Source organism: Moschus berezovskii, chromosome 19 (genome assembly GCF_049115385.1).
Source record: "Moschus berezovskii isolate FMDL1 chromosome 19, NW_MosBer_1.0, whole genome shotgun sequence".
NCBI lineage: Eukaryota > Metazoa > Chordata > Mammalia > Artiodactyla > Moschidae > Moschus > Moschus berezovskii.
In genome coordinates, this window is record NC_142478.1 from 18,216,434 (window position 1) to 18,243,871 (window position 27,438).

Below are 27,438 nucleotides of genomic sequence, written 5' to 3' on the forward strand. Positions count from 1 at the left end.
CAACCTTGTTCAAATGAGTAGTCAGCAGTTGTTTTTATCACTTTTCTTGTAGCAATGCGTCTTTTTCTTTGACTGCTTTATCTTTTTTATTTTTTTTCCAGCAGTTTCACGACACTGTTCTTTGGTACAATTTTCTTCTATTTTATCATTGTTGGGGTTTCCTCAAATTCTTGACTCTGGAAATTTAATTTTTTTTCCCATCAAATTGAGCTTATTTTTAGCCATTATTTCTTTAAATACCTATATGTCCTATTGTTCTTTCTGTCTGAGGCTTCTAGTGTACATGTTTGGTTATCTGAATTTGCACTCTAGGTCTCTGGAATCCTGTTCATTTTTTAAAAATGTTTTGCTTCTGTTTTCCTTGCTTGCATAATTTATGTGGATTTCTCTTCAACTTCACTGACTTTCCTGCCATCTCCAACTTGCTGTTAATCCCATTCAGTTACTTTTGTAGTTCATTTATTATTCTCCTTATTGCCAGAATTTCTATTTGACTTTTTAAGTAGCTTTCATTTCTCTTCTGAGATTTACTATCTGTTCTCTCATTAAGTTGGTATTTTCCTTTAATTCCCTAATTAAAGGGAATTTCTTGAATATCTACTGTTTGTTTCTTTGAATATCTATTTAATATTTACTTTAAAGTCAGTATCTGTCATATACAAGAACTCTGTCACCTCTGGGTTAGTTGAGTTTGATGTATTCACTGTATGTCATATTTTCCTCTTTTCCTTTTGTAAACCTAGTAATAAGTGTATACTGACATTATTAAATGGTTATAGTAAAAGGAGGTATTACTGAACTAACTGCACTCTGGGTGGCGTGGGTGCCAATATCCACGGTCGCTGCTTGAGCTCAATGTCTGTTTCATTCTCAACTAGCAGCAGTGACTCCCTAAAAAGTCTCACGTATTCTCGTCCTGCACTTGTATAGCCCAGTCCTTGCCTGAGAAGTTAGAGGCAGTGATACTCAACATCTGAGACCTCACTTCTCCACAGCTTCTTCCTTTCTGATTCTTTGCCTTTCATATTACATCTGCTTCAGCTTCCTTGAACTCTAATTACTGCTTTCTAAGTGTAGTAGGGTCATGTGCTTTGCTTGGATCTCAGCTTGTTTTACTGAGGCTGGAAAATCATTACTAAGGAGAGTATTGGGGAAATGGTAGAGCTTTTCCTTAATTCATGAAGTGCAGTTTTGTGCTACTTGTATATTGTCCAGAGAGATTTACCTTATATATTTTGTCCAATTTTATGGTTGTTTATAGTGAGTGGACTATTGCAGGAATGGTTACTCTATTGTTGCCAGAAGTAAAAGTTTCTCAGGCTTCCTTTCTGAGTGAGGTTTTCTGTTCTTTTATTCCCTCTTTGCTGATTTGAACTTAATATACCTGAGTTCTGTTTTTTAGAGATTGACCTTAAAATCTTTGCATGTAGTTTAACTTAAAGTCTAAAGTTAATTAATCTCTGTTGACTACATCTCAGCAATGCAAGATATTACAACTTAAATTTTATTATCCCTCTTCTTTTTTTTTTGTAAAATATTTAGTTCCATTTTATTTTGTCATTCACTGAATTAAGCCTTATTATTAATATTATTTTAAAAACAGACATTGTTGGTTAAGTTTAACCACATGTTCACTAATTGCTTTCCCCCTTTTTTTTTAAGTTCCTTTTGGGTCTCAGACTTCCCAACTGCTATTTTTCTTTCTGCCCCAAATCTTTTCTTTACATTTTTTTTCTTTTTCGTTATGGGTCTGTTGGCAGTAAACTGTTTTGATACCTTTGAATGTTAATTTCACCTCTGCTTCAAATTATAGTTTGAGAATAGAAGTCTTAACTGACAGTTTTTTCACTGTTAGAATGTATTGTTTTCTAGTCTTCTGGCATTCCATTGTTTTGAAAATCTGCTGTTGATCCATTTATCATTTGTTTGTAATTTGTTTCCAAGAGTCAAACCCATGATGGGGAATCTTGCTTTTTGTCGAAATAAGAAAAAGAGAATTAGGAAAGCCATATGGGACAGGAAAAGCAGTTAGTCAAAGACATGCATTTAGTGAAAGATCAACCTGATTTCAGGCTTCCATTGTAGCTCAGCTGGTAAAGAATCCACCTGCAATGCAGGAGACCCCAGTTCAATTCCTGGTTGGGAAGTTCCCCTGGAGAAGGGATAGGCTACCCATTCCAATATTCTTGGGCTTCCCTGGTGGCTCAGATGGAAAAGAATCTGCCTGCAATGCAGGAGACCTGGGTTTGATTCCTGGGTTGGGAAGATCCTCTGGAGGAGGGCATGGCAGCCCACTCCTGTATCTTTGCCTGGATAACCCCCAACGACAGAGGCAGTCCATGGGGTTGCAAGAGTCAGATACAACTAAGCACAGTACAGAACAACCTGATTCCAGAGGAAGCTCTGAATTCTAAGGGTACCAGACAAATGTCTCACGTTTGGACCTTTAGTGTCCCTTGATTAGTCATTCTTTGAAAGTGGGCTGTTCCAAGAAGGAGTATGGAAGCTGAGATATTTCCAGTAAGCTGAAAGTAATTATCAAAAGAAGGGTACATGTGAGTTCACTGGTTGAGAAACAGGATATGGGCAGGGAACCAACAGCGTCTGCTAAAGTAGTCAGTCTTTTATTTCTGGCTGTTTTTAAGTCTTCTTTGTCTTTGCTGGTATTCAACAGTTTCACTATTGTTTATAGGAATTTCTTTGTTTCCTGGATACCAGTGTCAATTCTGAAAAACTTTTAGCCAGTTGTCTTTCTTGGTACTGTCCCCTCCAGGTGGCAAAATTTAGGAAGAGTATTGGTGTTTTTCTTTCTGGCTTACTTCACTCTGTATAATAGGCTACAGTTTCATCCACCTCATTAGAACTGATTTCAAATGTATTATTTTTAATGGCTGAGTAATATTCCAATGTGTATATGTACCGCAGCTTTCTTATCCATTCATCTGCTGATGGACAATACAGTATACTAACACGTATATATGGAACTTAGAAAGATGGTAACGATAACCCTGTATACGAGAGAGCAAAAGAGACACAGATGTTTAGAACAGTCTTTTGGACTCTGTGGGAGAGGGCAAGGGCAGGATGATATGGGAGAATGGCATTGAAACATGTAAATTATCACATGTGAAACGAATTACCAGTCCAGGTTCGATGCATGATACAGGGTGCTCGGGGCTAGTGCACTGGGATGACCCAGAGGGATGGGATGGGGAGGGAGGTAGAGGAGGGTTCAAGATGGGGAACACAGGTACACCCATGACAGATTCATGTCAATGTATGGCAAAACCAATACAATATTGTAAAGTAAAAAAATAATTAAAAAAAAAATAACAAAAAACTGTCTAAACAACTCTGTAAATAAACTGCTCCAAATGCCTCAGTTTGATGAATGAATTAAAGAATTATAGTTCTTAATCCAAAAAAAAATTCTAGGAAGAGTAGATTTTAGAGTATGTCGATTCAGTCATGTCTGACTATGTGCGACCCTGTGGATTATAGCCCACTAGGATCCTCTGTCCATGGGATTTTCCAGGCAAGAATACTGGAGTGGGTTGCCGTGTCCTTCTCCAGGGGATCTTCTGGACCCAGGGATCGAACCCACGTGGCTTATGTCTCCTGCACTAGCAGGCATGTTCTTTACCACTAGCACCACCTGGAAAGAGTAAATGCCTCCGTAGTGTTTTTGCCCTAGCAGCCTCGCTTGACTCACCCTAGGTCTGGCCTTGGTTTCTCCTCAATTCTCTCTCATGTTTCTTTCAGTTTATTAACTCTCTCTTCATTGTATCTATTGATATTGTGATTTTATTTTTTCATGAATTTACTTTTTAAAAAATTACAGTTGGTTTTTATACTTTATTTTCCTTTGTCATGGTTTTCCCTGTTTTATATATTCAGAGATTTTTAGATCATTCATTTTATGTGGTATATCTGGAAATTACAGAATCTGAAGTCCTTGGCAGTCTAATTCTACTTTTTAATGCTTCTTTGGATTCTCCTTTTTGAAGGCCCATTTTCTCATCAGTTGTGTAATTTTGGATTATGAACTCATTTTTTTTTTTTTTTTTTGGTTTTTAAAAAAATCTCTGGGAATCCTAAGAGGTCTGAAATGAGGTTACAGTACTTTGGAGGAGATTTAATTTGCTTATTTAATTTCTCTGCTTGAAATTTTTCAGAATTTGTAATCAGTGTAATCCAAGCCCAAAACCCATGGATGAAGAACTATGATTTATGCATTTTTTAGAAGATTTATTTTCTTCTTTTCTACTTCAAGCTAGGGATTTCACAGATCACTTCCCCTTGTCACTTTCCTTTGGGAGAAGGCATTTAAAATTTTTATACCCTTTTGGACTTTTTGACCTTCTTAATTCAACTCCCTTATTTTCAAACCTAAAGTCTTTTCTACTATTTCCTGTCAAGCTATTAAAATCCAACACTTCAAGATGCTAGTATTAGTAAACATCAGCAGTGTCCTAACGATTTTTGCATTTGGATGCTACTGTTGTTTCAGCTCTGTTTTCATTTTGGCACTGTAAGATCATTCTTATTTCTTGTGAACTCAACAATGCATTTTAAAATATGTTTGTTGTATTCTAGTACACATTCTCGATGTTTTGAGACAGTGGGCTTTTTAAAATTGTTAGTGTCCATATTACCAGAAGCAGAGATATCCTGATTGAGCACCATATAGTTTTTATCTTTGTCCCCCTTTTTATTCTGTAAAACTTTGGTAGTAGAATATGGAGAAACTCAACTGTAATTTTCTTTTTTTATAGATTGTTTCCTTTTCTTACATTTAGATATTGTTCAGGTTTTCTTTCCACAAATACTTCCAGCATCATAAAATTTTCTTCTGCTGTGAGTTTTGTTGTCTTTATGCTCCACCAAAATCATTTATTCCTAGAATGAGAGTGGAAAGTAAGAGTTAATTTAGGTAAAAAAATTTTTAATGTTAATTTCCAAATTTTTGAACAAAGTTTTACACTTGGTTTAATAAATTGAGGCATAGAAACCATGTACAAATGTGGCTATCTGACTAATCAGATTATCTTTCCTTATCCTAGGGAGCTGAAGTAGGTATAAGATAAAATAGAAAGCCTGTAAAGGGATATAAAACTTCTCTCCTTGGGCCAAGTCGAAAATATGAAAATGGCCAAGTGCTCTTTATAGCTCTCCTAAATTGTTAAAGATTATGAGTAATAATATATAGGAAAAAGTTATCATAGTAATTAACTTGAGCAAGACACCAATAAAAGTGTTCATAGCAGTTTTCAAAGATAATATGTTCAGAGATACTATCAACATTTTAAAATTATTTTTTCTTTCATCACTTTTAATCCAATGGACTAATAATGGAATATTTAAGTCTCCTGCACAGCTGACACAATTAAAATTAATTCTTTTTTTTTTTACTGTCTAATAATCAGATCATACTCAAACATTCTTTATTTTGCTGTTTATTGGCAGGATATTAAAGAATAATTTTCCTTGATGTTATGTACTCAAATAAATTAATCTTGCTTCAGCTAGCTCATATGTTGGAAATTCATTCAAGAACCAATGCAAAGAGATAAAGTCATAAATAATTGATAATTTTTTAAAAGACATGGGTACTGGTGGGTACATTAAAATAGTAAAAAGTATTTTGTTGTTGTTGTTGTTTAGTTGCTAAAGTCACGTCCAACTCTTTTGTGACCCCATGGACTATAGCCCACCATGCTCCTCTGTCAATGAAATTGCCCAGGCAGGAATACTGGAGTGCATTTCCATTTCCTTCTCCGGGGGATCTGCCTGGACCAGGGATCAAATCTGTGTCTCCTGCATTTCAGGTGGCTTTTTGTCTCACTGAGCCACCAGGGAATTTTGTACTACAAAATTTTTCTTATTTTAGGATTGATTTTTTTTTTTTGGCTTTAATTTACTGTTTTTAAGCTTATTTTGATGGTTTTCCATATGGATATTTTTCTTTGAGGGTTTCATTAATTATTGTGTTTGATTTCATTTGTTGTTGATGGTGGTTGTTTCACCAAGAAGAATATCTGTATTACTACTAAGATATCTTTCTGGAACCTTTTCAGGTCAATTTATATAAAAAGCCAGGAAACCCTAGGGCACCTTATATGTGAATACCTGAAAACTAAAAAAATCTGAGAAGAATTTACAAAGGAATTGAGATCAATGTTGCACTATAATATAGCATAAAATCTACCAGGATTTAGAGCAAACAGGAGCTATTCCGCTATTGATCTTTTAATTTAAGAGCCCTCTTAGACATTTACAAGGCTACACACCAGAGGTAAAGCATGTCAGCTCTGCCTGTCTGTTTCCTATTGATGGCATTTGTAGTCACTTGTAGGGGATATAACACCTTACAAACAGATAGTTTTACAGACAGCCCTAGAAAGGAACCTTCTGTTTTAAGCCCTCAAGAGTTAATTTAGTAAAATTCAGTAACGGCAGGTGATAAAGCTGATAGAGATAGTGAAGCCTTCAATAATAATTTTAACAGACCAGAACACTTAGTAGTAAAATTGGTGAGTATCTTTCACAAAACCTACAGAAATAAATTAGCTGAAGCAAGGATTAAGAAGGGCTTTCCAATTGGCACAGTGGTAAAGAATCTGCCTGCCAATGCAGGAGACCCAAGAGAGGTGGGTTTAATCCCTAGGTTGGGAAGATCCCCTGGAGAAGGAAATGCAACCCACTCAAGTATTTTTGCCTGGAAAATTCCATGGACAGAGGAGCCTGCTGGGCTACAGTTCATAGGATTGCAGAGAGTAGGACATGACTGAGCACACAAACACACTCACAGTCACACACACAGACACAGACACACATGGATTAAGGACCCCTTCAGTTTAGAATATCTTACCTAAAGCAAGTTTCTTAAACTTTAATATTCCTGGAAATCACTTGAGGTTTTTGTTGGTTTTCCACTGGACTAGGGTGGTGTCTGACATTCTGTATTTCTAACAAACTCTTGGAACATGGAGAGTCTGCTGGTTTATGAACCACCCTTTGATAATAAAGGGCCTGGAGTCTGAGAATTTGACTTTGGTAACAACGTGAGATAAAAGATGGGAAAATATACAATAAAATATATAAAACTCAATTCAGAGACAAGTGCTGAATGTTTATCTGTGTTTAAATGTAAGTGGCAAGATACATGCAAATAGCTTTAAACTCGTAGGAGATAGTGCTTTAAATTCAAAGTATAATTTGTTTACAATTCTAATGAAGACATGAAAAATGCAGAAAATGGCAAAGATATCTTTAAAACACATAAAAAGATAACATAAAAACAGAAAGTTTTTATACAACATATGTATAGAATACAATGAGAAGCTTTGTAGTAATAGTTAATATATTTAAATATTAAGACCTTAAGGATAGAATATTTGTTTAGTAATGGGAACTCACTGGAAATATTCAATATCAGAGATACATTATCTGTGGAACAGTCAAGGGAATGGGATTGGTGACAGCTACCAGCCTTCAAATCCTGCTTTTGCTGACTAGCTCTGTGGCTCAGGTAACTTCCAATAACCAAGCTGTCTTCAGTTTCCTCATCTATCAAATGGGATGATAGTGTACTTAGCTGTTAAAATTGTTGTGTGTGTTAAATGTGTAAGACTGCAACTCAGAACAATGCCTGATTTATATTTGATGACACTAAATGTTTAATTTTGTTTGCATTCTCAATAATGAATACTTCTAATTCGAAACCTGAATTTTAAAAATAATGTTCAAAAAGTCTATTTTCTTGCTCAATTGCCTATGGGAAAATATTTTGATCATTTATTTGAATAAACAATAGTTAAGTGAAAATTTAAAATTAAGTAAATTATCAGTGAAATTAAAGTATATTAATTAGAAAAGACGGTTTTCATCAACTGAGAAAAAGTTTAAATATTAAAAAACAAAAGGGTCGAATTTAATTATTCCCAGTATTCAGTCTTTTGTATATTTTAAACATGGCATGTAGCTTTTTTGTTACCGTTTTAGTTCTGCCTTTCCTCTGGCATAGATTAAGCATATCTTTCAAATGCCCGGGCCTGATTATTATTACCTTTGTGGTTTTCATTATTGATACTTAACTATGTATAATTATAATTCAGAGTTGAAAAAGACTTTTCTATCTTTTGCTTGCAGATACATATAAATGTATTGTGTTTCTTCTTTTATATTTTCTTTCCAACATTTAAATGCAGATAACTTCTAAAATCCTACAATTCTAAACCTTTGTTTTGTTTGTGTTTTTCTTGTCTGAAATAATTGTTTCATAAACTAGTAAGCAAGAGGAAATTAGAAAGGGTTCCAGTTGGTAGCAATTTTAGTATTTGCAAAAGAAAATGTCAAAGGTCAGACTTAACATTTAAAATCAGCTCCAGGTGTTTCCTGGCTGACAGAGCCCAAATTAAACTTTTTTTCTCAAACACAGGTACTGTTAGATATGCAAATATGTTTTAAAATGGAATATGCATGCATTTTATGCATGATTCCCTTGTATTAAACGAAGTCAACAATGAATAAGCAATTTGAGAAGGAATGTTATATGTTAAAAATAAGGGAAATGGCTTGTGTTCCAGGGAAAACACCAATGTTCTATCTCCATCTGCTGTTCTTTGGATGTCTGTACCTTTTGACTACATTCAGTCCCTCCTGGGAAGGCTGCACCTCTGGTAGCCACAAATCTGATCTTTTTCTATGAATTTGTTTCTTTGTTTTTAATTATTATTGACCTGCAGCACTATGTTAGTTTCTGGTACATAATATAGTTATTTGATATTTCTATACACAAGTTCTTAATTTTAATGTAGTCAGACTTACAGTGTTTTCCATTTATGGTTACCACTTCCATGCTTTTTAAGAACCATTGTCTACCCCAAAGGGAATGCTATTCTCTTCTAAAACCTTTATTGTTTTATCATCTACATTTAGATATAAAACCTTCTGAAACAGATTTTTGTATGTTGGAAATAAGATTCACTTTTCATCACCAATGGATTATAATTCAATCAGTATGATTTAGTAGAGAGGTTGCCTTCTTATCACAGCTCCACATTGTCAAACTTGCCATAATTTACTTGTATAATTAGTTTTCATGATTTGTGTAGGTTTATTTCTGGACTTTCTTTCATTCCATATATCTGTTTGCTTTTGTACCAATTACACACTTTTAATTGCAAAAGTTTCAGAAGAAGTTTGATAGCTCCAGTTTTTTTTTCTTTAATATTGCCTTGGCTAATCTTGGCCCTTTACATTTCTGTATAAATTTGGTTCATAAAATTTAAAATAAAAAAAGGATTTTGATTATGATTGCAGAGACATTACTTTGCCAACAAAGGTCCGTCTAGTCAAGGCTATGGTTTCTACAGTGGTCATGTATGGATGTGAGAGTTGGACTGTGAAGAAAGCTGATCGCCGAAGAATTGATGCTTTTGAACTGGGGTGTTGGAGAAAACTCTTGAGAGTCCCTTGGACTGCAAGGAGATCCAACCAGTCCATTCTAAAGGAGATCAATCCTGGGTGTTCACTGGAAGGACTGATGCTAAAGCTGAAACTCTAATACTTTGGCCACCTCATGCGACGAGTTGACTCACTGGAAGAGAATCGGATGCCGGGAAGGATTGGGGGTGGGAGGAGAAGGGGACGACAGAGAATGAGAAGGCTGGATGGCATCACCGACTCGATGGACATGAGTTTGAGTGAACTCCGGGAGTTGGTGATGGACAGGGAGGCCTGGTGTGCTGTGATTCATGGGGTTGCGGAGAGTCGGACAGGACTGAGCGACTGAACTGAACTGAAACATGTAATTGAAATTTTTATTTTAAAATATTAACTGAATAGCAGCATTAATTGATACGTATAATAAAAAGAAAAACTGGACTCCAGGTGAGAATGTAGGAAGATGTGGTGGCATTTCAGAAGGTGTTATTAAAATGGCAATTATTGCCTCTGCTCAGTCCTCACATGAGTCATACTCTTGAGTAAATATCTGCCACTCTGTCTTTAGTTTTCTCATCTGAAAAATGATGTCATTGTACCTGATACCTTTTGGTTTTTTTTTTGGGGGGGGGGTAAGGTAGATGAGCCAGACAACCTTTGGGTCAATGGTCAGTGCTTTCAGACTTTTTTTCTTTTCTTCTTTTTTTCCCCTATGGCATTGTGACTGTGGGCTGCAATGGGCCTCTTATGATCTCATTTTGGGTGAGCGTTGTATGGGGGCCATGCCCACCTTGGACTCCTGTGTCCCCTGCTCAGCGTCCTTGGGAACTTTGGTCTCCCTGGGACACCATATACTGGTTGTGGGATAATGGGATTCTGTCTCAGGTTCATGTCTTTTTTTTTTTTTTCCCCTTATTTTATTTATTATGCTCAAGACTTTTGGGGCTTCTTGAATCTAAAGTTTTATAACTCATGAGTTTTGAGGAAATCTGATCCTTTTACCTCTTTAAACGCTGTCTCCCATTCTCTGTTATCTCTCTGCACCCCTGTTAGATGAATACTGGAGCTTTTTCTTGTTTTATTTTTGTAAATTTTTTTTTTTTGGGCACTCCATGCAGCACATGGGATCTTAGTCCCTTGACCAGGAATCAAACTGGCACCCTCTGCAGTGGAAGTGAAGAGTCTTAACCACTGGTCCACCAGGGAAGTCCCTGGTTCATGTCTTTAGACTTTTCTCTCCCTCCTCTGCTGCTGCTGCTGTTAAGTCGCTTTAGTCGACTCTATGCGACCCCATAGATGGCAGCCCACCAGGCTCCTCCTCTAAAGCCCCCTAATTGCTTCTATGTTGTGTTAATGCAGAATGCTTTTTTCTCAGAGTTCTCTCCAATCTGTGCCCTGAAAAGTAGTCTGTTAGTCCCAAAGCTCCTGTGACCATGTTCGTGTGGGGTTTAAACTTAGACAAGGAAAATAATGACACAGTGTTTGACCTCCTCCTCTTCTGTCTTCTACTCCATGCAGCTCTTGAGCCTGGATAGTGTTCCTTATCATTTGCATTATACCCTACATTTACTCTGCTCTTAGTATTGCAGAACTCTGTCGTCTGTTTCTCTAGGTGTGCCTTCTAATGCATTGGTGGCTCAGAGGTTAATGCGTCTGCCTCCAATGCGGGAGACCCGGGTTCAATCCCTGGGTCGGGAAGATCCCCTGGAGAAGGAAATGGTAACCCACTCCAGTATTCTTGCCTGGAGAATCCATGGATGGAGAAGCCTGGTAGGCTACAGTCCACAGGGTTGCAAAGAGTCGGACACGACTGAGCGACTGAACAGAACAGAACGTGTTTTTAAAGATCCTGTTTTCTCTAAGGAAAACTTGATATACAGTACTGTTTTCTTGCTTTGGACCCAGAATTCTTTTTGGATGTTAAACTCTAAACATCTTTGTTTGTTTTATCTTGTATGCATTCACGCAAGATGCTTTAGTCATGACCCTATGGCCTGTAGCCTGCCAGGCTCCTCTGTCCATGGAATTCTCCAGGCAAGAATACTGAAGTGGGAAGCGATTCCCGTTTCCAGGAGATCTTCCTGACCCAGGGATCGAACCCACATCTCTTTTGTCTCCTGCATTGGCAGGCAGGTTCTTTACCACTAACACCACCTGGGTAACCCTTTTATTTATCTTATGACATTCCTAATCCTTAGGTAGAGAAAATGCTACCCATGGAGTCAGACATAGAAAAATGAAAAATCTTAAATGTAGATCTATTTCAAAGTAATAGCATCCTTGTTATATAATGGCCTATTATCTCTCTCGTATATTACGTCCCTCTGCCTCTTTCCTATCTGACATTTCTGTTCAAATGTTCTTTACATTTTATGCAACAATAAGGATGTTATGCAATTTCTATCAAAGAACATGGTGAGATATTTATGCTATAGAAGTTACTTCTTTTTATATTTATAAATAGATATTTAATACATACAAGTGGCTGTGTACTATTAGGACTCTCTTCACATGTGCTGAATATTGAATTAAGCACTAAAGGGAATAGACAAGAAGTGCAAGTTCCTAACAATCTTTTAGGAACTTAAAATATAGTTGGGGAGACGTGATAATGCAAGACAACCCAAGAAAGCAATATAAATTATAGGCATTTATTATAATTGCTGCTACTGCTGCTAAGTCACTTCAGTCGTGTCCGACTCTGTGTGACCCCGTAGACAGCAGCCCACCAGGCTCCTGTCCCTGGGATTCTCCAGGCAAGAACACTGGAGTGGGTTGCCATTTCCTTCTCCAATGTGTGAAAGTGCAAAGTGAAAGTGCAGTCGCTCAGTCGTGTCATTATAATTGCTATACAGGGTCAAATAATGAAGAAATCAGCAGAGTTCAAAGGACCTGGGGATCACTTTCTGGAGAAATTGGCATTAAATCTTTGGTAGGGTGGTAACTTTGGAAGATGCTGAAAAGAAGGAATTGAACCATCAGCAGAAGGAATAGACATGGAGAAAGGAAATGGGACAGAAGAACATGGGAGCCATGAGACACTTTGCCTGACTGAATAGGAGACGTTGTATTTAAGAACAATGTAAAATTCACAGAATGTTCAGGAAACTAAAAAAATCCAGTAGACGTTTTTTAAATTAATTTTTTATTGGATCATAGTTGCTTTACAATGTTGTGTTATTTTCTGCTGTATAGCAAAATGAATCAGTCATATGTATACATATATCCACTCTTTTTTAGATTTCCTTCCCATTTAGGTCACCACAGAACTTTGAGTAGCATTCCCTGTAAACATATTTTGCAATTTGTAGCTGCTTCCCCTATGGGTCTTCTAAAGCTCAAATTGCGAAAACTAATATCACAGGAAATAAAATTGGAAAATTTTGAACTCTTAAGGCAATAGCTATCAGACATTAAAGTGATATATGAGACACATTACCTTGTATAAATTCCCTCAAGCTGGTTAGATGACCCCTGCATTCCTAATACAAAAGGGGTGGAGAACCTGGAAATTAAAGGCAGATTCCTTTGGTATGAGCTGAGGCTCCAGGAGACATGTCCACAAGGAGGCAGGTTGAATAGCATTTCCACATTTCTCCTCTTAGTGCTAGAAAGATATGCATCAAGGAGATTCGGTGAGAGTTTAACGTGTACCCCTTGAAGTTTTGGAGGTGGCAGTAGAGACAGTGCTGATTTCTGGTGACTCTAAAGGCCAAGAGATGAGCTTGTGAATAGCTCATGGTAGAGCAAACGAGAGATGCTGCAGGGGGGTTAGCCATTTTCCTGGGGTTCGTTGGAGAGTTCCCTGTGGAGCAGATGTGCGCCTTGAATGTGAGAGAGCCACCCTGAGGCTGTCTGGGTCCTGTCCCCAAAGACTGTCTGAAGGCTGAACTGGTCTCAGCAGATAGAAGCTAAAGGTGTTTTGCAGTTGTGGATGTCATAAGTGATAAAGTGAGATGTTTGACTCCTGTCAAGGGTTGTACAGATGAAAGAAAGGTCCCAGTGATTGGAGAAGTGATTCCAGTCACTGAACCTGGAAAAGCATCCATTGGTTAGGAATCAGTTCTAAGTAGATACCAGCCTTCTTAGGTCAGGGACCAGAAAGTTAACTTTCCTTCTCCAGTGACTACTTCTTTCCCCAGCTGCCCTCTTTGGCTCCACTCCCATATTCCAGAGGCCTTGGAACCAAGGTGACTAGCTGGGGACGAAGGACCTGGGGAAACAGCAGAGGACCTTCTTCTCTGGCTTTTGGTTTCTACTGTAGCAACCTATGGAAGTTAGACAGTTTAGAGAAAGACAGCAATCATATGATATTGCTTGTATGCGGGATCTTCAAAAAGGGTAAACATGAACTTATCTACAAAGCAGAAATAGGTACAGTTGTAGAAAATAAACTTGGAGCTACCGGGGGTAGGGGGGAGTATTGGAAGATTGGGATTGACATATCACACTACTGTACATAAAATTGATAACTAATAAGGACCAACTGTATAGCACAACTGAGTAGCCATTTTAGCACAGGGAACGCTACTCAGTACTCTGTAATGGCATATGTGGAAAAAGAATTCAAGAAAGAGTGGGTATATGTATATGTGTCACTTATTTACTTTGCTGCCCATCCGAAACTAACGCAAGATTGTACATCAACTATACTCCCATAGAAATGATAATTTTATGTATTTGGTTTTGGCTGTGCTTGGTCTTAATTCCTGTGTGGGTTTTTCTCTAGTTGTGGTGAGCAGGTGCTACCCTCTTGTTGTGATATGTGGGCTTCTCATTGCAGTGGCTTCTCTTGTTGCAGAGCAGAGGCTCTAGATCCTGGGGGCTTCAGTAGTTGTGGCTCTCAGGCTCTAGAACACAGACTCAATTGTTGTGGCACACGGGTTTAGTTACTCTGCAGAATGGGGATCTTCCCAGACCAGGGATTGAATCCATGTCTTCTGTATTGTTGGCACTGAATCACCAGGGAAGCCCTACTCCCTTAAAAATTAAATGAAAAAAGAAAAGATAAAAAAATAAAGTTTAAGTTACCTTTCTATATGTAGCTGGGTATTCTGATTTCTAATTTAAGATTATGTTTGGTGAATCAATATAAGTTTTTTTTTGTTTGTTTTTTTAGAAGTCTCAAGTGATCAGGGTATGGATAAAGGCCTAAGTCTTATTGGCTCAAAAGATGCTGCATTCATTTCCTGGGGCTGCTGTGACAAACTCCCACAATCTGGGTGGCTTGGAGCAGGAAAGGTTTATTCTCTCACAGTTCTGGAAGGTAGAAGTCCAAAGTCAATAGGACTTGGTCAGTAGGGCAATGTTGTATCTAAAAGCGCTAGAGGGTCGTTTGTTCCATGGCGTTCTCAGCTTCTGTTGTTGCGGACGATCCTTGCATTCCCTGGCTTGTAGTTACATCTCTGCCTTCCTAGATACATGGCCATCTCTTTCCGTGCCTCTGTCTTCATGTGGTATTCCCCCGTCTGTGTGTATGTTTTTGTATCTCATCTTATAAGGACACCAGTCACGTTAGATTGGTGTCTACTCTGTATAATGTCATCTTAACTTACAACTGTCCCCATCTGCCTGCCAGACTCAGTCTTTCCAAGTCTTCTCTCTTGTAAAAATTTTGTGGACCAAACAAGACTGATGGTCAGTCAGTGTACATCAGTTCAGTTATTCTGACTGATTTTTTAAAGATTGTTTATTATTTTTTCTCAAGTTTTTATTTCATATTGGAATTTACTTGGTTTACAATGTTGTATTAGTTTCCAGTATACAGCAAAGTGATTTAGTTATGAATATACATATATCTATTCTTTTTTAGATTCCTTTCCCATATAGGTTATTACAGAATATTGCATAGAGTTCTCTGTGCTATACAGTAAGTCCTTGTTTATCTATTTTATATAGAACAGTATATATATGTTAATCTCAAACTCCTACTTTATCCCCCCATACCTTCCCCTTTGATAACCATAAATTTGTTTCCTCTGTCAAACTGTTTTTGTTTTGTAAATAAGTCCATTTGCATCATTTTTTTAGATTTCACATATAAGTGATATCATATGATTTTATGATTGTTTTTTAAATGACCCTTTCCTGACTGCATAATATCCTTTCAATTCTTTCTGTTGCTTCAGCACATTTTGTATTGTTTAATGATGGTATTTGCATGAATTTCTTGAAATAATTGTCTACAAATGTTTCCTCCACTTGACAGTGTTTTTCTTGAGTCCTTTTTGTTTATAATGGTTTCTTTAAAATCTGTTGACTGCAGTAGGGCCTCACAAGATGTTGTTTGAATTGAATTGAGTATTCACAAGAGTAGACAAGGGTCAGCTGCTTTAAGTGAATCTTGAAGTATCCCAATTTCTTGGAGGACATCTTTAAATTAAAATCCTCAGTAAAGTCAAGGGAAGCCACTGCAGGGGAGTTAAAGCTTACTCATCCTCCTGAAATGCAATTTAATCTTTTTCCCTTACCTGCCCAAAGTCCTAAAACAACTCTGTATTTCCTTTGCCCTCATTGACTGATTAATGAATCACCAAATGAAGAACTATCCAGTATGGTGTGGTTTTAATCATTCCACCATGTGGCTCACTAGGGCAGTGATTTTCAAAAGGGTTGCAAGATTTTTTTAAAAGGAGAACAATGATAGTAATAGTAATAATGATGTTCATAATTATACTGACTAACATTCAGTAGGTCTGTGTCTTTTCTATGTACTTGTCTTGTTTATTTATCTTATCAATTCTACAAAGTAGGAAGAATTACCTTTCTGATATTACAGATGAGAAAGTAGGTTTATACAGTTTCATTCCCTTCCCTAAGTTCACACAGCTAGTAAGATATTGCGGTGATTGCAATTATATGATTGTTCTTCTAATGACTGTTCAGTTCAGTTCAGTTCAGTTCAGTCGCTCAGTCGTGTCCGACTCTCCGCGACCCCATGAATCACAGCACGCCAGGCCTCCCTGTCCATCACCAACTCCCGGAGTACAGTCAAACTCATGTCCACAGAGTCGGTGATGCCATCCAGCCATCTCATTCTCCGTCGTCCCCTTCTCCTCCCGCCCCCAACCTTTCCCAGCATCAGAGTCTTTTCCAGTGAGTCAACTCGTCGCATGAGGTGGCCAAAGTATTGCAGTTTCAGCTTCAGCATCAGTCCCTCCAATGAACATCCAGGATTGATCTCCTTTAGAATGGACTGGTTGGATCTCCTTGCAGTATAAGGGACTCTCAAGAGTCTTCTCCAACACCACAGTTCAAAAGCATCGATTCTTCGGAGTTAATCAACATTGCTTTTAACTGTTAATATTTCTTCAAATAACTTTCTTAAGAGGAGATTTTAAAATTCTTACCTATCTATGTGACAGTTCTTTTTGGAGAACTCTTGCTCAGACTTGAATTTCTTATCCTGCAATCTGAACATTCAGATAATGATGCAATAAAATCTTTTATGGGACACTCCTCAAGATGGTTATATGCTAAGGGAGGGAATAAGATATATTTTCATAACTTTTGACTCCTATCAAGTACTTTCCTTCTCGGAGCAGCATAGAAAAACCCTGAAATTGCAGCTCATAAGGAGGGCAATCTGCAATTATTTACTGAGTCATCCCAACAATATCTCATTTTATCATTTTTGTGGAAAGGCATAATAGGAAAACACCCAAACTTGTGTGAACATTTTAAAAGCCCTCCTCACTAGGGGAGGGAGGAAACTGAGTTTAGATAATTGCAAATTCCATTTCAGTCTGTTATATTCCAAGTAAATGTTCTGTCTCAATATGGATTACATCTTATCTTTTGAAATGATTGAAGCTATTGCTTTTCCTTGCTGGAGTGCTGGTCTTGTTCCCATGTGAGAAGAGAGAGAGAGGCAAAGAAAACGGGGCTGAGGATCTGTGGCAGTCACCCATGCTCTCAGCTGCAGGGGAGAAGGGACCTTTGGGGAAATTATTTGGCATTTAAAGCAAGTGGTTCCCAAGGCAGCTGCTGAATGGAGCTGAATATTTTGTTAAATGATTTTCTTCTCTGACCTTTATTACTAATAAATCTTCTTTAAGCATTTATAGAGTGAAAAGAAAGGTTGTTTTTATTAATCTCTTTTCTCTTTGCCCACAGAACCCAAAGAAATGGTGTTGCCTGGCAAGAGATTTGCTATACTTCATGAAAAATCAGACCAAGGTAATGCTTATTTTGAATTGATATATATTTTTTCAGTCTGTTTAACTCCAATGCATTCAACTAGTTGGTTTTTTCTTGATTCCTAGTTTTAGCTATTGGATAATCAATCAGAAAAGTAAATCATTATCTGAAAAGTAGAAGGCATGATTTTTGATGATCATCATACTGAGGAAGTAGACAGTAAATTTTAAAATATATATTAGCTTAAAGCATTGTGGATAATGATTAATTTTCTGACACTACGCTTGTATTTGTTTAAATGGGTGGATAGGATCTTGACTAGAAGATTGTACTCCAGGGGTCCCCAAACCCTGGGCCATGGACAGATACTGGTCTGTGGCCTGTTCAGAACCAGCTGCACAGCAGGAGGTAAGTGGTGGGCAAATTAACAAAGTCGCTCCCCATCAGTCCCATTACTGCCTGAGCTCCACTTCCTGTCAGATGAGCGGCAGCATTAGATTCTCATAAGTGAAGTCGCTCAGTCGTATCCGACTCTTTGCGACCCCATGGACTGTAGCCTATCAGGCTCCTCCGTCCATGGGATTTTCCAGGCAAGAATACTGGAGTAGGTTGCCATTTATTATTCTCATAGGAGCACAATAAATATAATGCACTTGAATCATCCCAAAACCACTTCCCCACCCATGGGAAAAATTGTCTTCCACAAAATCTTTGGTCCCTGGTGCCAAAGAGGTTGGGGACTGCTGTTGTACTCTGTTTGGAAATAACTCCAATTAGTGTGTCATGTTTACAAATAATAGACAATGAGAGAATTAGTAAATTTTTTATAAGATTTTCTTTTTATTTAAGCATTAGTCAGATGGTTTTATATATTGTTTCTTGAATAGGCAAAAAAGTTTTAGTACAAATTCCTGGAAAAACTTCATTGAGTTTGATGGAGACACTCTTAGGCAAAGCATATATTTTCTTTGGAAAGACTGAATTATATCATGCAGTTGTTGAATAGCATGCCTGATTATACTCAACAGATTGCATGTTCAGTTGCTAAATTTTCCAACTGAGTGTGATTTATTTATATATGTGGGCCCTCGAATGTGAACACTCATGCAAATATTCTAATGACATATATGCATAAACAAAGCAGAGCATAGATGCAGATATAAAATGTATGTTTCATGAATAAAGAGTTTGCTGTCTCAAAAGAGTTTTTACTAGAAAGTTTTTACTAGTTTTTTTACTAGTTTTTACTAGAAAGTTTCTAGAAGGTTAGACTTATGATGGGGAACTAAAACCATCTATCGATATTATCTACTTATATAACTGTGAAGAATTGATGTCACTTTACATATATGAACATACATAGTGGATTTGTTGAAATGTAGAATAGGCTGCATACTAATTGGAGCCAATTGGGTTCTGTTTTTGAGAAATTGATGAATTCCTAAAAAAAAAAAAAAAAGTGCTGAAACAAAGGAAGCCTTTGAATTAAATGGACATCAGTAGAAAACTAGGCTCTGAACTTTAATTTGCAGGGGAGCAAAAATAAATTGCAGGTTTGAATTACAAACTGGGGTGTTTCTATTTATTTCCGGCTTTAGTTAATGCTTCAAGGGAAGCATAAACTCTTTAAGGAAGTAACTTCTCTCCTCTAATGGGGATTTTTGATTGTAGGCACTCTATACTAAAATGTTTAATCAAACTGTAAGGTATTTTTTAATGGCTAATGAAATCAGTTGAAGGTTTGCTTTATCAAAAATATTAACTGTGACTCCTCAAGAAGAGCATTATAATAAAAATCGATATCTAGACAGTATATAGAAGTGGTTGAAGCTGAGCACTGTGATACAGGCACAGGGCTATGGATGGTAGAAAGCTGCTGATTGAGAGGGCATTAATGGAAGATGACACAGTAAAGACAGAGAAGGAAACACACTGAGGTGGAGATAATGAACAGGGTCAAGGGTCCACGCCCTTCACAATGAAAATAAGGATGAAGAGAGGATGCACCGACTACCCAGGATGTATTCATGTGAAATGTTTCTTTTCTCCAGAGGTATGTATATACTAATACATTCAATCTTATTAGACTTTTATTTCATTTATTTAAGATAGGGATAAACTTACTCCAAACTGAATGTAATAAAGAAAGAGGTGAGGCAAAGGAGGGAAATTCCCATTAATGTGGCAGAATGTCCAGCATTGTGTACCTGGAGTAACAAAATTTGCTTCTTCCCAATGTGCAAATAAAACTGGACCAGTTTTGTATGTTGGCAGTCCAAATGATTTGCTCCGATAATGCTCCCAAAGAGATTATGCTATAGCATACTGGTGTCTGTGGGGAGGTTGGGAGTGGGGTGTGAAGGAAAAACTGGGGTAGGAGAAATGGTGTTCATGTCATTGCCCCTCTAGGTTGGTCCTTTGGACCCATTGAAATAGGGGTGTTGGCAACTTTATAAAAAATTCCTGTTAATAAGGCAAAGAGTGGTAATATTCTGATGCTCTGTCTCTATTATCCTAAATGGTATATATGCATTTCAGTTTCAATGTTTAAATAGTAGAAGTTCAAGGCATAAAAGTAAAGCTGCTATTTTTGGACAAATGGGACCATTCAGCTTTTCTCAGTTCCGCGTGATGACTAACACACTCACTTTGAGTACCATTAACTCTGGCAATGGGGCTTGGAGAGCAATCTATTGGGCTAGCAGGCACTTTCGTGTGTGCAGATACCTGCCAGTTCTACATTTGACTTTTTAAAAAAAGGTTTAAAAATAACTTTTCACATAGTGTTTTATTATGTAAAGTCTCCAATGTCTGTTGATTACAATGTTCTTAATTTCCAAATAGAGGCAACTTTGCCTAATCAGGTTAAAATACCCTTCTCTGTACCTAGTAAGATTATGCACAGAAATAAAGACTGTTATTCTGTTCCATTTTAAACAGGTTTATATGTCCTCAAAATAGATTGAGTTTCAGTTAGGAAAATCCGATGCCTATAATTTATTTATATTAAATGTTAGCCTCATATACATTTAACTTCCCTATGGGAAAGTGAAATGGGATATTAAGGACTCAGCAATTTTTTGATGTACTCTATTGTCTATAAATGGGAGAAGGCAATGGCGAGCCACTCCAGTACTCTTGCCTAGAAAATCCCATGGATGGAGGAGCCTTGTTGGCTGCAGTCCGTGGGGTCGCTAGGGGTCGGACACGACTGAGCGACTTCACTTTCTCTTTTCACTTTCACACATTGGAGAAGGAAATGGCAACCCACTCCAGTGTTCTTGCCTGGAGAATCCCGGGGACGGGGGACCCTAGTGGGCTTCTGTCTATGGGGTCACACAGAGTCGGACACGACTGAAGTGACGCAGCAGCAGCAGCAGCAGCAGCAGCAGCAGCAGCAGCAGCAGCAGCAGCAGCAGCAGCAGCAGCAGCAGCAGCAGCAGCATTGTCTATAAATAGGTTGAAATCTTGGCTTAATATAAATGCATTGTTTGAGAATCAAAAATTAACTATCATAAGACTGAGTGTACAGCATTATTTATGCTCTAGAGCACTAAGAAATAAGTGATAAATATATTGCTTAGAGATTAGTTTCATTGTGGTCTATTATTATTGGCTATAGAACATTCTGTGATATAATATATATTGACATTTTTTAAAGGATAAAATTCTTTTGATATTTTAAGAGCTTATTGTAATTATATTTTATATTAATTATTGCAAACTACTGTTAAGTAACAATGGCAAGTAAACCATCAGATTTGCAGGTTGGTCAATCAGTTAAAGGCCATGAATCACAATGAGAGTTCGAAATACCTCTGCATGTGTGATGAAAGTGGTGCTGTAATTGTCGTGGTGCTTTGACTAATGCATGGACAACAGACACAGTGCTTTACAGAAATAGAACTATAACATCAGACAGTCATCTCCCAAAGAGAACTTAAACTGAAAGTCAAAGAATAAATCATTGAACACCTTCATGGAGAAGTGATTAAAAAGTAATTCTGAAAGGTGAATTTACATAAGGAAGAGATGATAATTTCCATGAATTTGCCTTTTCTTAAAAATGAGTTTTGTTATTTGCTAAAGTTCTTGGTACTCTTTACTCTTCTGAGAATTAGATTCAGGAGATACTCTGTCTTTTTTAAACTAAAGAAAACTCCCATGTATTGTGTTAATGGAATAGTCATACAGAAGCCATTTGTTGTTATTGTTTAGTTGCTAAGTCATGTCTGACTCTTTGCTCACCAGGCTCCTCTGTCCATGGGACAAGAATGCTGGAGTGGGTTGCCATTTCCTTCTCTGAGGGATCTTCCCAACTCAGGGATCAAAGCCATGCCTCCTGCATTGGCAGGTGGATACTTTACTGCAGAGCCACCAGGGAAGCCCTATGGAAGCCACAGAGCTGTCTTCTACTAATGTTCACATTCTTGCATTGTTTCCCCACCTGTTTCTCACCGTGATTGTTTCTCTCTTCCTCCACTATATACCCTAAACATTCCTGTCTTTCCTTATGCTGGAAACTCCATTTGAAATGCCCAGTCTTCTTTCTTCCTATTTCAAAGCCTGCATAGCCTTAAAACTGCTCTTTATGGAGCCTTCTGAATTTCTCATCATTGCTACAAATGTTTCTCTTCATTAACCCATATTTACTCTGTCAAGTAACCTAGATACACTATCTGTCACACTGTCACTGATTTATGAATATTGCTATATAATAGCTCCCTTGTGTGCATGTATTTATGCATGTATGTATATGTACATTATACACTGTTTTATTTTGTGTAAAGGTACACACTGACATGGGACCTTCTTTTCCTTTGGTGTGATTGTGAAAGAAGGTTCTTCTGTTACTCTCTTCTACTCCCACTTGTGAGTGAAGTAGACAGGCTTTGAATGAGTGAGATCCTTGCATCTCTAAGATACCCATCGAAGGAATATTTAAAAGGAGGTTTGAGAGGGAGGGGTATATGCATAGCTGATTCATGTTATTGTACAGCAGAAACTAACATAACATTGTAAAGCAATTATCCTCCCATTTAAAAAAAAAGGCTAAAAGATTCCTTTGTCCTAGGAGGATTATAATTTATCAATGTTTTATATTAATTAGGACTAATTTAAGAACTTTCTCTCCCTTTATGATATCTTTTCAATGTGACTGATACATAAAATCAAATATTCTAATTTATAAAGCAAATAATTTCAACTATTGAAATACATTTCCTTCATCAAAGGGAGGTTGCCTATTTCAGAGGCTGTCCAATTCAGTTACCCGTTGGCTCTGTGCCATTTTGCACGTGCCATTGGAGAAAACTCAAACCCAAGCTACTCAATGAAGGCAGTTTTGCCTAAGAGCAAAACACTGATCTATAAGGACACTACCTATTGCATATCTTACATCAAAATCAACTGGGGAAAAAGTGATATTATAATTTGCCACCTCAATCAACTTAATATTTATCTACTGTGTTCACTGATTTGATGACTGAATCGGAAATCCACTCCAGTATTCTTGCCTGGAGAATTCCATGGGCAGAGGAGTCTGGTGGGCTGCAGTCCATGGGATCACAAAGAGTCAGAAATGACTGAGCAACTAACATTTTCTCTCTCTTTTTTTTTTTCATGTATGAGTATGTTTATCCTTTTCTTTCTCTGGATGTATGTTTTTAAAGCATTTAAAAATTATGCCACTAGATGTCAGCAGCAACCTCCTAGGGTTCCTGTGGCCTTAAATTGTACCAAAATTGGTACCTGATTAGAACATCTTATCTGAGAATAGTAAATATTCATTTTGCAAGTTTAAAAAATATTTTTAGATATGAGGAAGATAAAACATTATATAATATTTAGACATTATTTTTCAACTGGTTTTTGTTCACGTGACAGGTTACTTTTTTTTCTTTAATGTATTTTTAATTGGAAGATAATTGCTTTGCAATGTTATATTGGTTTCTGCTGTGCAACAACATGAATCAGATACACACACACACACACACACCCTCCCATTGAGCCCCCTTCTCCCTCTCATCCCAGCCCTCTAGGTCATCAGAAAGCACCAGGCTGAGTTCCCTGTGCTATACAGCAGCTTCCCACTACTTATCTATTTTACACATGACATATGTCAGTGCTATTCTCGCAATTCGTCCCACCCTTACCTTTACCCCACTGTGTCCAGGAGTTCATTCTCTGCATCTCCGTCTCTATTCCTGCCCTGCAAATAGGTTCATCAATACCATTTTTCTAGATTACACCTATATGCATCAACATATGATACTTGGACGGGTTACTTTTGCTTCCAGTATTCTCTCAACCAACAAGATGGCATGAAGAAACATGTGTGAGGCTGAGGAATCTGTCAGAAATTGGACCTGATGCCAGAGCTTGAAATTCCTGGTTTAAGGCCTTGTGATTCATTTATGCTGTGATGGCATGGGCGTTTGTGCTCTGGCATGTTTCATTCTATTTCTGTATTAGCATTTTTGGAGCTGTAACCTATCAGAAGATGTGTGCTATTAATTTTTCAGCATCCACATCTGTGCACAGTTTCCTTAGTAATGTCTAAACGTTCCTGGATCTGTGCTCTTTTATTGCAAGATACTCAGAACATTTTGATAGATGCCAAACACCCATGATACTCTTTCAGTTCAGTTCAGTTTAATCGCAAAGAGTCAGACACGACTGAGCGACTGAACTGAAAAAGTATTATGGGTGTTTGCTCACCAGTTGACAAAGAAGACAATCTAGAAATATGAAAAGAATGCTATAAACTATTTTTCATGAATTATAATACATGTGATTGTTGAATCCTTAAGATAGCAGTTTACAGTATCACAAATATTCTTTTTTCCAGCCATTAATTATAAATTATAGTACGGGCCAGTGTTCAATAGATACTATTACATATTCATTATTTTAAATAATGCAGTTATTATTTGGTGAAATGAGATTCATATTACTGGGAAGATTCAGACTAATCTGTTGAATTTTATTTATCAGTTGAAATTCAGTCTTAGGTGATTGGCTATGAGTTGACCAAGCATGAAGCAGATTTTTAAATGATTATGAAAAAAGTAGAGTTGTTCCAAATGGGAACAACTCTTTTGGAAAAATTCTGCTTTCAGAGTATTTTAAAAAAAAAACACCTTAGCAAAAATTGGAAAAGAGAACTGTGAAAACATTTCCTTTCCTGAAGCCAGTTTTACCAAAGAAAATACTAATGTAGATGGTACACCCTTATCACTTCTAAGATTTAAAAAATTGCTTTAGTTGGTTCAGTGAGGGGGCTAACTCAACTAGTCCATAGGCTAAGGAAATAATTCCTTTCATATTGAAGTTGCTATATTTGAGAATTATTGGTTTAAGAGATTATCAGCAAGTTTCTTGTTTTTTGCATTCCTGTTTTAGAACTACCAGTGAAAAAGACTTAACCAAGATTTTCCCCCAAGCATGTGGTTGTTAGTCTTTAGTTATGCTTGTAGGCAATGGGGCAAGCATATGAAATCATGTAATTTGACCCATGTAATTTCTTCACATGGAGTAGGTGCAGTGAGTGCTGCTGATACGCGGAAGGTATGTTATTAGCCAGATGTTCAGTTAAAGCACACTCAACATTGAACTGGTGCGGAAGCACACGGCTTGCTCCACCATTGCGGTACAGTCTGCACTTGGAGTACTTACCTCTCCATCAGGGAGTCAGGGCTGGCGTGTGACTGGGGCGTCTGCCTTCAGTCTGTCCCTTTCTTCACCTTTGGGAATAGTTCCGTGACTCAGATGTAGTCTTTTGAGGTTAGAGATGCTGACAGTTTCAGGCAGACTGTTACAGCTCCAGATTAAGAAACTGACACCCACCCACTCCCCCCATCCCCGCCACCCGCCTTCCAGCGCTGCTGGTGCATTTCTCCTCAGCGTGTTCATTTGCCTGCGCGTTGTCACAGATCAAGTTAAAGCAGACAGAAGGTCGGTTTCCCTTTGGGTGGTTCCACAAACCCAAACAACTCTGTCTAACATTCAAAGACCACTTCAGGACTTCACTGGCAGTCTAGCGGTTAAGGCTCCATGCTCCCAATGCCAGGAGTATGGGTTCAATCTTTGGTTGAGGAACTAAAGGTCTTGCATGCCACCACTTTGTGAAGCCAATAAATAAATGCATAGAATAAAGTTGTTTAAAAACAAAAGAAGGACCACTTCGCGGCTGGTGCATCCCAGATTCTTCCAACCTCCTTTCCATCCGATTCCTCTTCCAGGTGTGGTCTCCGAGCCCATGCAACCTGCTTGAATCCAGGCCTGTGTATGACTGACTTATTTCTACCTAGGTGACTTTGCATTTGCTCTTACATTTTTCTCCCCTCCCAATTTGTTATTAATTTCAGAGAGAAGAATGTAGTAGGGACACTTCCCAGGAGCCAGTTGGTCTGGTTTGCATTCAAATCCCAGATAGGTGATTTATTAGCTTGTTGCTGCCTGACCTAATGCAGGCTGTTTAACCCATGGGAGATCTTATATTTGTTTCTTCTAGAAAACTATGAAAAAATACTTAAATAATTTGAGTTAATGTTAATATTAACTTAGCATATTAATGTTAACTTATAATAACTACTGACACATAGTAAGTGCTAATATATATTAGCTACTATATATCAAATCTATCCAGTCAGTCTGAAAATTTGCTTCCATAAAACTTAGTCTGAATGCTTATCATTCTTCATACAATGATTATTAATCTCATTGGCATATATTTGCAGTTTTACCTGCCCACCTGTCAGTATTTTTATATTTGATGATCTGTACAATTTGGTATATTATTTTCCTCATCAAAAAATAAGATAATAATACTTGCCATAGCCAGACCAAGGGTTATTGTGAAGACAAAGTTGGAGGGACTTCCCTGGCCATCCAGTGGTTAGGACTCTGCACTTCTCATGCCGGGGTATGGGTTTGAACCCTGGTCAGGGAACTAGGATCCCATATGTCATGTAGCATGGCCAAAAAAAAAAACAAGGGGATAGCAGAACATCCAAGTGCAAAAATCAATTAGAAACTGAAATGTGTTGAGTTCAGAAGAGAAGTTACAACCTGAGATGGAGTTTTGCTTGATGCTGTTTAAATGAATAAATGACTTATCTGAAAGAGAAAGTGCAGACAGAGAAGAATAGCCATGAAAGAAACCCCCCACCGCCCACCCACACACCATTCATACGCACACACCAATCAGAGGGGTGAACCTCACAGTCATGTATTTCTACAGCTTTTGTAAAAAAAAAAACCAAAACAGGTGTGTAATAATGTTTTCTTGGAGCTAATGCATTTATTATTTTAAAATCCACAGTTGAAAGTAGCATCAGACATAGAAGTATTATGTCCGAAAATACTAGGACAGATAACATTTCTCATCCTAACTTTTGACCTGATGTAAATGTCATAACATCAACAATTAATCATGCAACAAAATTATTACTGCCCATTTTCCATGGAAGAAGTTTGATGTTTGATCTGATTGGTGATATGCTAGCTCAGCATACGTCAGATATATCAGTACAGGATGTGTGAAGGGCTTTAGACGATCATGGATTATCCTTTTACTGTGATGGAAATAAATAACTTTCCATTACTATAATATACTTAACTTTTGACACTTTTCTTTCTAATTTATTAAAATGGCTAAAAATTTGATAGGTCAGCATTCTCTGTAGCTCTCACAAAACTTATGGTAGACATCTCATTTTCTTTGGGCTGCTGGGAAACCCTTTCTGGGAATGCAGGCAAATTATGGATAATAATAATAGCAAATATTTATTGACTGCTTATTTGATGTCAGGCACTGTTCTAAACACAATATGAAGCATTAGGGTGTAC

At 37.5% G+C, this 27,438-nt stretch overlaps 1 protein-coding gene across 2 annotated transcripts in view; it reads left to right on the top strand.

Annotated features, from left to right (window-relative positions):
• INPP4B (inositol polyphosphate-4-phosphatase type II B) overlaps window positions 1-27,438 on the top strand; it is an 894,316-nt gene that overhangs the window by 136,068 nt on the left and 730,810 nt on the right. For both annotated transcript variants that reach the window (XM_088828009.1, XM_055404679.2), the window contains exon 2: window positions 17,563-17,625. The gene's annotated coding sequence lies outside the window, so the exon portion shown is untranslated. The remainder of the gene's footprint in view (window positions 1-17,562; window positions 17,626-27,438) is intronic.